The 10,537-nt window shown below is 31.6% G+C and overlaps 1 long non-coding RNA gene across 1 annotated transcript; it reads left to right on the top strand.

The window, feature by feature from the left end:
* The first annotated feature begins 419 nt into the window (after positions 1-419).
* On the top strand, positions 420-9,704 carry LOC132748320 (uncharacterized). The gene is made up of 3 exons (XR_009628238.1): positions 420-541; positions 9,031-9,102; positions 9,637-9,704. It is a non-coding gene; the product is annotated as an uncharacterized LOC132748320 (long non-coding RNA).
* Positions 9,705-10,537: the final 833 nt, after the last annotated feature.

Genomic DNA, 10,537 nt, shown 5'->3' with positions numbered 1-10,537 from the left:
GGCCGGGGTTACAAATGGTGCTGTTTGTGCCCTGTCGAGGCTGTAAAATGTCAAACCGTACATTAAGTTTGAAGATCGTTAAGCACGACAAAATTGTTGTTTGTACTTTTATTTCTTTCAAATTGGCTTTTTCAACCTTGGCGATTTCAGTTTACTTGAATACTGTATTTTATACATGTTTCCTGTTTTTTAAATTTGTTTTACATCATATCTGTGATATGCAGGTTTCATAACCACTCTGGCCATAGCTTTCGCAGAAAATAGGGAGAGAACCGTCAGAGGAAACTCGGGGAAGGAACTGGTAAGGGAGAGAATATTCTGAAAACCCCTCAGTTTCACCACATCAGTATTTAATTTAGTGCCGTTCAACCTGCTGGGTCACCCGGAAGTTTACGTGTAATTTCATGCGCACGCCTACCCGGAAGTTATCAGAAAACTCCAATCAGTTTGCGACACATTTGCCGGTAAATTAATGTTCGATAATAACGTATTTATTGTGTAATTACATCATATAAACATCTGATAATTGCATCAAGCGAAGGTATATTTTACATTCTTTTCATTTTCATTCAGCTTTTTTTGTTTTAATTCACAGTTTAATCGGTAAAACTATACACGTGGATTAATCTTTCTGATGACAGGTGTAAATAAACTTGGTGGGGTATTGTGATTTTGTGTACCCTACAGTAAACATTATGTTATTTCACTTGCGTAAAATTGAAATTCTGTGGAATAGTTTATCTGAAAACAGGTATTGTTACTCAATTAGAGGCTAGGGTACCTGGAGGGGAAAAATGATGGAATTTGGGAACAAAATGACAATTCAGCTAATTTTTCTAATTTCGCAAATTATCATAGCTTAAGGTCTTCAGCATACCCGTTTATATACTTTGACATGACGTGAATGCTGACAGATCCATAGTGAAAGTCTACCAGTAATGCCAGGAATCTGACGCTCGCATAATTTCATTCAATTTCATGACATATGATATTTTTTCATTGCTCTCTCACTCGGATCTAAGGCAGTCATTTCAATTTTTTTCAGTAAAAAATAAATTTGACAGTTTTTGTTGTAAAACTGAGTTAAAATTAGGCGTACTGGTTAATTAAACTGGACAAACTATTCATGCTGAATTAGGCTATCATCTATCATGCTGTGTAGTAATAGTAAAGTGCGTATAAAACTATGTATAATGATAATCTGTTGGTGACCTAAGTACATAAAGCAGAGCAACAGATAAGCTTTAAAAGTGAATTGGGTATTACTCCATCATTTCCTTTGGAATTGGGTATTGGCTCCATTTAATTGGGTATTCAAAAACTCGTTACCCTATGATTTTAAGATCAATCACGGATTTATATTACAAGGATCGGACACTTTCGTTTAGCTTAAAGTCCAGTCTCGCGCATCGCGCGGAGTGCGAAATATGACAGATTTTCACAAGATTATGTGGTGTTATTGCAGCTTTGTGAAAAATTATACACATATGAATGTATTGATACAGTATTATTTTGTGCAGCTAAAGTATTAATATATGAAAATATGCCGATAGAACGCTGCGACGTTTAGTTAAAAAGTACCTAATTCAAAAATTATTCGCCTATTGTTTAGGCATACTCTCTACACTTTGACGCCCTTTTACGTCAAGCATAGATTATTACCGCGATTCAGATTAAGATAATTATTTTTTACATGGTTTAATGGTGGCATTGCAAAAAAATGTTTCTTGATTGCTAAAATACTTTTAAAGAAATTCATGTTTGAAATGTATCTTTATTTCCGTGAATTAGTTCCAAATGATTTGTACATTTTTTATTTGATCTACCTGAATATTAGTATAAATATAGTAAATATTCTACTAATTAGTGTATTAAATATATTTTCAGATCATTCTAGACATTCGTTCATATATAGATGAATTTATTAGATTGGCAAGGAAGAAACTTTTATTGGCATTCAGAACAGCTGTTTTATGATATTATTTTTTATTTTGAAACAGATTTTTTTTTTCATATTTATCCTTCACAACTCAAGTCAAATGATTCATTTGTCATATGTTTATTTTCATTATTTTTCAAAGAAAGGGCTATACAAATTAAGTTGTTTATTTTCAATTTTATTTATAAATGTTAATAAAGAAAATAGATTTTCATTGTATTTGTATATATCCTCTTCAGAATCATTTTCTTACCACACATCAGGGCTCTCAGTAGGGTCAGAATTTCACGAGTCAAAGACTCTTTGGCCAAAATTTTCATGAGTCAAATAATTTTTTTCTTAAGTGTCATTTGACTACATGAATCATTTTTATGTTACAAAAATTACTGTATTGGAGGTCATTTTGTGTAGATTCTCAAGTCTAAATTGATAATATTTAACATGGAAAAAATGCCTAGTTATAATGTATATATATATATATCCCCCCCCCCCAAAAAAAGACAACTAAAACAAAAACAAAAAAATGAATTGAATCTTTACTGTGAAAGAATAAATTAAGCAGCAGCTTTTCTGATTAAAAGTTTAAATTATAAAAAAATATCTTTACTGGTATGCTATATATATCATATTAATTTTAAAAACCAAAATGCACTAGGAATATTTAATGGAAATAACAAATGTACAGGCACTCCAAGTAAATCAAAGACGTATCATAAATCTTTAAAAGCAATCAATAATTGACACCTCAAGTATGTAATTCTTATCAGTTGTGTAGAGCTATTTTTAGCGCTGTCAAATTGCATCCAATGATGTCGCGCTTCAGTGCACAGGCTATAAACAATGCTGTGTATTACACACGGTGACATTTTTTTGAGTGTGATTTGAAAATATGTAGGATTTGATAGGTAATTAGGAGTAGATTGAAGGTAATTATTATTGCATAGCTGAAAATCCCACTTGGCAAATTGACTCTTGTGCAGATTTTATCACGTGTCAAATTTGTGCATTTCCTGATTTTCACGAGTCAAAACCCGGATCCATGTGTCAATCGAGAGCCCTGACACATGCCATGGACTGTAGTTAAAGACCACTAACACGTATACATTCAAATTCTATTTGTTTTTGAAGATTGAGAGTTGAAATTATCACATGTTACCTGGTAATTAACCCCCTTCAAAAGTAATTAAACTTCAAAGAAATTTAAGCGATGTGTAAAAAATAATCAACAGTTACTTTTATTTCGCATAATACTGACTCAAACTGTAAAGATTTTTATTGTTTTTTAGCGTTACATTAAAAAATATCAGAAATATCTTTCTACAGGCATTCAATTTGAATTTCAAATAAACAGAATAATTAAAATATACAAGTGTAATAATTAAAATATACGAGTGACATTAAAAAGGCCGGAATCGAGACAGCCACACGAGAGTACTTTACTGTTACGATGAGTGTCTACTTCACTGCACCGACATTTGAAAAGAGATTTAAAAAAAAAAGTCAGGGCTCACGCTGTCGGTCGCCATAGTCGCCATTTGCGATTATTTTATAAGATTGGCGATTATTTTTGCATTTTGGCTACAAAATCTGGCGATTATTTTTTACTTCCAACAGTGTTTATATAAGGTGTAAAAATCGATAATGAACGCAGTAGACCCAATTAGCACCAGCGGGGTGCATTTAATTGAGTGTCAACTTTTTACCGGTCAGGTGCTGCTAACTATATTGCCCGAGGTGATAAAATACATGCGAGATGTATAATTGTATAAGTACTTTAAAGATATTGTCCAGCATGATTGTATAAGTACTTTAAAGATATTGTCCAGCATTTAAAATAGCCATCAAAGATCCGTCAATTAGCCACAAAAATCGTTTTAAAATTGATAAACTGGATATTGACTTACCCAAAATTTACCGTGAATTCCAGTAATAGCAAATTTTGATTTTTTTTTGTTTTAAGCTACTTGACTAAATCGCCAGTGGAAAACAATGGTAAAATATTTAAAAAGTATTTAATTCCAAACAACTATTTGCACAACAACCAAAATTGTGAATATTTCTTCAGAAAACAGGAAAAATCCGATTGTCACATATTTTCGCGACACCGATAATTTTGATATTTATTTAAAGGTGAAATAAGCTATGTTCTGTTTAAAAATCTTTACTTCTATGGCAGAAAATTTGTATTACATTGGTGATGATGATATTTTTCAGTAAATTATTCAGAAAAAAGGCTGCATTCTGTGAATGAGTTTGCAAACTTGTGTTATTTCTATAGGCTAATATGACCTAGATCTACTCCAGTTCTGTGTGAAATGTGGAAATTGACAGTGGTTATAGCTGACAAAATTTGATCAGAACAAACAAAAAAAGTTGTCTGATAATAGCATTATGTAAAGTTATAATGAATCTTTAATATTATTGTTATACAGTAATTATACTAATTATAACGTTTTTATTCTGTTCTATAATAACAATTAAAGTTGTGGTTCTATTAAAAAAAAAGGTAGTTATCAATATACACAAATGAATCAGTTTATTTGAGAATCCTTATAAAACTGAAAGATATAAATGTAATGTTTATTTTATCAACTGCTTATGTTGTTAATCGCTAATTCGTGAATAGTCCGCTGAACTTTTGGCTATTATTTTTTTAAGTTAAAATTTATTGGCTATTATTTTATTTGAGCCAGTGTGAGCCCTGAAAGTAATGATATAAATGATGAAGAAAATTTAAATATCCTATGAAAATGGCAATACATGTATTGACAATATCAGCAATATCTTGTATTTAAAAAGATGAATAAATTTACTTCACGTGTTGAGCGAATTGTAAAGCCTGCAATACATTACCCGTAAAACAATTGTGCATAAATTAATTTGACTACATAACCAAATAAATCTTAAATATTGCATCTTTGATCAACTGCATGTGAATAACTTCCATCGGCTTCTTTTTTATTTTGAAATTGAATTTATTATGTTACCGTAATAATAAATTTCAAATATCTGCTTTTTATATAAAAAATGTAAATTTACCGCGGATTTCGTCAAGTTAATTTCTTAATCGTCGTTGCGGACAGATAGTCTGTATCTTTAAAAAATAAATTAGATATTTGAATTGAACAAGCATTTTTCTTGAAAATAAACTTTAAATTTCAAAAATCGGATAATAAATGGAAAAGCTACATGGTATTTTGTAAAGTAAGTATCCGTTGCGAACGGGCATTTTCGCTTAGCGCCTATAAATTATCGATCGATGTACCCTTATCGGGTGCACGACAAGATATTTAAGCATTTATATAGGGTTAACTGGGAGTGTCCGATCCCTGTAATATAAATCCGTGGATCAATTTGGGTATTCAATTATAAGATATGAATTTTATGTCAATAAAATTAAATTTAGATATCTTAACTGTTTTAAAAAGAAAATAGGATTAACAATTTACTAGAACTTTTCACAATTGTTTTATTTTTATATAAAATGCTCATGTTATATTCCATAATATTTTTAACAAGTTCGTTTTCTGACTGATTTTTGATTATTTGCGACTGTTTTGTTTCAAATAATTTTCCCTTTTGTACGACGCCATATTGCTTTTCAAAGCGTCTATTGTTACAGCTGGGACCTACTTATTGACGGTCTCCGCAAAATCAACGGTCTCTGCCGGTCTGTAAAGACCGTCAACCTGAGTAGACAAATCGACGGTCTCATGCTTAGTCGGTCTTTGGAGACCGGGGACCGTCGAAGACCGGAGACCGTTGATTAGTTGGCATTGATTCGGGAATATTCGGATATCATGCATATCGATATAATTTGTCCAAAACTACGAGTGTACGACAGATTAATTTTGCGGTGATGAAAATGACAATACGCACGGGTTTTTAAGACAATTGCGTATTTTAATTTTTTTAATGGGTTTTGATACGCATTCTTAAAAAATCAATTGCGTATTTTATAAAATTAATTGCGTAAATACGCAAATACGCACCTTATCTGTTGCTCTGATAAAGTAACCAAATAATTTTTTATTGGTAAAAAAAATTCAGCACTTGGCCTCCATCTTTCCAAAATGTTTGACCACATGATAATGAGATTGACCTTTAAGGGTTGACTAGCTCAGATGGTTAAAAAAACAAATACCATGTGCTTTTTTTTCCTTACTTTTTGAAAAATAGTGAAAAAAGAAAATTTACTGACTTCTGTATTCAATAAATAAATAGAAACATTAATTTTGAATTATTAAGTGACTTCACCCTCAGCTCCCATCAGGAAGAAGTTTGAAGGCATATGGAGAAAGCGCATTGATTTAATCTGAAAAAAAAGTTTTATCTCTTTACAGTTTACTGAGTAATATATTTTAATTAAGTTATATATAAAAAATGTACATAATAGTAATACTAAATGAAATGCAGCTTTTTTTTTATTTTTTTTTTATTAAATGAGTACATGTTTTGAGTACATGTAATGAATAATAAGATATAAAGTAATTGGACTGTAATCAAGCTGTGAACGTCAGATGGTCTGTCTTTCAATCAAATAAAAACAAACAAAATTTCTTTCAAAAATGTGCAAGTTATTTTCCATTTGTTCAAATCTGTTTTTATATGCCTGAAAGAATTTTGGAGTTGCATATCATGTCACATAGATGTCTAAATTGTAGTCAATAATCGGAAGTAACTGTGTTATCACCAGTTTAGTTTAAGTTATGCCTGGAGGCTAGGATTAAATTTATTGAAGGCACTTTGAGATACGTAAAGATCAGTAAAAATGGTTTAGTAAAAAAAAAACGCGGCAAAGTCGATTTTGCTTTGATGTTCAAACTCAGCAAAGTTCACAAACTTTAAGCAACTATCATTACCTTAGTGCAGTAATGGATTTAGTCCTTATAAATGTAATAGGAGTTAACCAGTTATTTCACTAAGGTGACACTATGTGGCTCAAATCGCCCAGTTGCTAGAGCACTGTGTAACAGTGTTTCCCACAAATTATGCCATATGAGGTCTTGCATAGCTCCTAAATGACATAGCTGGCACAAAACGATGAAATTGATGTTTCACAGTTAAATAGGCAAATTTATTGACAGTATTAATATTTTGATACCTTAAATGGTATAGAATGATGTTAAAATAATTGTTTTATCAGATAATGCACAAGAATTAATTGGAAAGAAGGTATTTGCAAATGAAAAATAAGGTAAAACAAATGTATTCTATTCTGTTTAGGTTTCGTACAGTGTTCTAGATAATTATTTTTACTCAAGAGTCAATACTGTTTTTTATACTTCAGAGTAAACTGCCAGTTTCTGGCCAAATGAAGGAGTAAAATTGACTCTCAGTTTTAAGAACTTGGGAGTCAATTTGCCGCATATTATGATACATTATATTTATACAGTACAGCCTGAAAAAAAATCAAAAACTGTTCTCAGTTTTATAATTTATCAGAAATATTGCAGCATGGCAAGGTGTTATTTATATTTAGGTTTAAGGCATATTATTAGAACTTGAACCATTTTTATGTGAAATGAAGTAAATGTATACATATAAACAGTTGTGACCCACACTGAATTCTTTTAGCTTGTGGGCTAATAATCAACCATTTATGTACCAGATTACATGTTGAGATTACTGTTTTATTTTAAATTTAAAGGACAGTAAATTATCTTACATATAAATGAAATAAAATAAGGTGTGATGCATAACTTAGTTTCATTGTATTTTTTTCTTTAAAAAATAGGAGCTAGGTACACAATAAAAGGTTGCAATTAATTGATTTTTTACCGTTCAATGTTAGACTTTTGGATGTTGAGAACCCGTTCTGTGGCCCATTTTTCGTTGTTTGGGTTTCGAACAAGACATTATCAATGTATACAACTTGATAATTTGATAAAATTGACAATATTTATCGTCTACTTCAATAACCTGACAGACGCTTGATTTATCTTATGTACATCTATTACCGAGCGTCTCAGTGATACAAAGTCGACTGGTTTGCAATTATAAACCCAGGCTGAGAAAATAACACACCTTTATAGAACAGTACGCTAACCAGTCAGTCATTTTTATCGGTGTCAATGTAAACATTGCCTACGCCAAATTTGTTTACTAAATGCGTAAACTGTAATTATTATGCGTATATATACGCCAAAATGATGACGAAGCTGGCGTATCCCGAGTATTTGCTTGCGTAAATGACGCTGATACGCACGCTATCTCTAATGCTGTTCGTAATGTGTCTGATCCAAATATTTGACACTGCATCAGAAGAAGCCAGGACTAAAAATGTAATAGTCGACTAAATTGCTAATAAGACATAATTTCCATTCAGTCAATTATCTGTTGATGAAATGTCATGGATCAAGTAAAGACTATAAGAAATAAAACTTCTGAAAGCTGATATGTGTTAAGAGTTTAGATATTTTGCTAAAAGCATGAAACACCATCTAAAGCCATCTCTACCAAAATGTTCACGTTGTGGCCCAAGGGAGAGAATGAGGGAGAGTGTTCACGTGTGTCAAGAGTTGTCATGCTTTGCAGTGGATATTGTCGACCCAGGAAATTGTTACCCTGAGGTGTAATATGCCAATTTAAGGGTTGGCAATATTGACTAATACTTCAACATCATGAGTTATCATAAAGAAGTAATTTGCATATGTTAAGTGTATATCACATTTTTTTTCTAGTGACAAAATGTAAAGGTGATAACATGACCTGATTTTGCCAAAATTGGCATAAAAAAGTTTTGATATAATAAACTTTTTAAAACTCGCTCTACAAATGACGGTTCAACTTATTCATTTATTTGATATATGGAATAACTATGGATCTTAGAAAAATGTTACACATTTTATCTGCAGACACAACAAGATTGTTAATATTGTTTTTACAGGTCAAACCAAAAACTCGAGCTATGTTTCATTTTTACAGAAGTATAAAAATCAGTATTTTCTTAGTCAAAATTAATACTTTATTTTTTTTTACTTATTTACCTTAAAATGAAACATGTTTTGTATGTATATTGGACAAACTTAAGATTTACTGATGTCTTCAGTTTTTGTATTCCAATTACCTTTTCTATTTTTGTTTTACAGACTGATCAATGATGTGGCGAGACAGTTTGGTTGTCATAGCAACCATTTTGTTAATTGGTTTGAAATTCTCAGGTAACTATGAAGTCATGAGAAAATATTGATTTGGAAAATTGTGAAATTTGATATGCAAATGATTTATCATGTAAATTAAACTTGGGCTTATCAGCAAGGGTGAATTAGGTGAAAGCCTTGTTTATGCCTATATTGCTCTCCCAGCAGATAAAAGATAAAAGTTCTGCTGAAAAATTATGTCCTAAGCTATCATTTCTTGATGATATAAATAAGCATTTTAATATCTGGTCATATATGGGTTTGAAAAATATCATTAACCAATCTAAGTGTCCTTTTTTACAGATGCTTCAATATAATTCTGTCAGTTTTACAATTTATTGGCTAAAGCATATATTTTTTGAGTGTGTTAAACTGCATTTGTTCTATAGATGTTGAGTAATTTGTATTTATTTTATAATTTACTAAGTTACAAATAGGCATATCTGTTAATACTCTTTGCCAGTAGACGTGTTTTGAAGATGGGCTCTGCCTACAAGTACATGTACATGTATGTCATTCTAGCCTAAATTATAGTAATTGTACATATATTTTTAGATGCCCATTTGGCTGTGATGTCTGTGGATTTAGGTAGTGAATACATAAAGATTGCTCTTGTGAAGGTGAGAACTTGATAAAAATGTTATTGATATATTTAAAAAAAGATAATTTATATCGCAAATAAGTATGTTTTGTAAACAGCTGTCGTGTTTGTATTGTACTGACTTTAAATTTTATATGGTGATTGTAATTAAATGTAAAAGAACTCCTGCTTTCCACTGACAGTATATATAAACAGTTATTATAACCCCACACAACGAAGTTGCAAGGGGGGTATACTGGGTCTGCCCCGCACAACAAAGTTGTAAGGGGGGTTTACTGGAATCAGCTTGTCGGTCTGTCCGGCGGTTTTTCCCCAATAACTTAAGATTCCTCTGACACACAGTCTTCATATTTGTTATTTAGATTGGTCATGAATGTAGATGATCCCTATTGATTTTGAGATCACAAGGTCAAAGGTCAACAAGGCTTCCATTAAGTTTCAAAATTTGGAAGTCAGAGACTGCAAAATCTCTGATTTTGGAAGTCACGTTATATAGGTAAAGAAGAAAAAGTATTAAATTTTGGAAGTCACAAGCCAAAATCAAGGAGTAAATGACTCCCAAGCTTCCATTAACAGAAGCCCTGGGTCAAGGTCACAGGAGCCTTGACTAAAAATAGTTTGTCCGCCCAATAACTTAAGATTCCTTTGACCCACAGTCTTCATAAATATTTTGCATGGAGGTTGATCATGAGCATTAGGTAACCCCTATTGATTTTAAGGTCACTGGGTCAAAGGTCAAGGTCACAGGGACTTTGACTTCAAAAAGTTTGTCCTCCCAATAACCTTGGTAAAAGGTCAAGTCACAGGGGCCTTGACTTAAAGATTCTGACAAAGTGGTATGCAGGAGTATTCACG

This window comes from Ruditapes philippinarum, unplaced genomic scaffold, assembly GCF_026571515.1.
Source record: "Ruditapes philippinarum isolate M1 unplaced genomic scaffold, ASM2657151v2 ctg1969_1_1_1_1, whole genome shotgun sequence".
Lineage (NCBI taxonomy): Eukaryota > Metazoa > Mollusca > Bivalvia > Venerida > Veneridae > Ruditapes > Ruditapes philippinarum.
The sequence above is the reverse complement of the archived record's forward strand: the minus strand, read 5'-3'. Positions and strand labels throughout refer to the sequence as shown.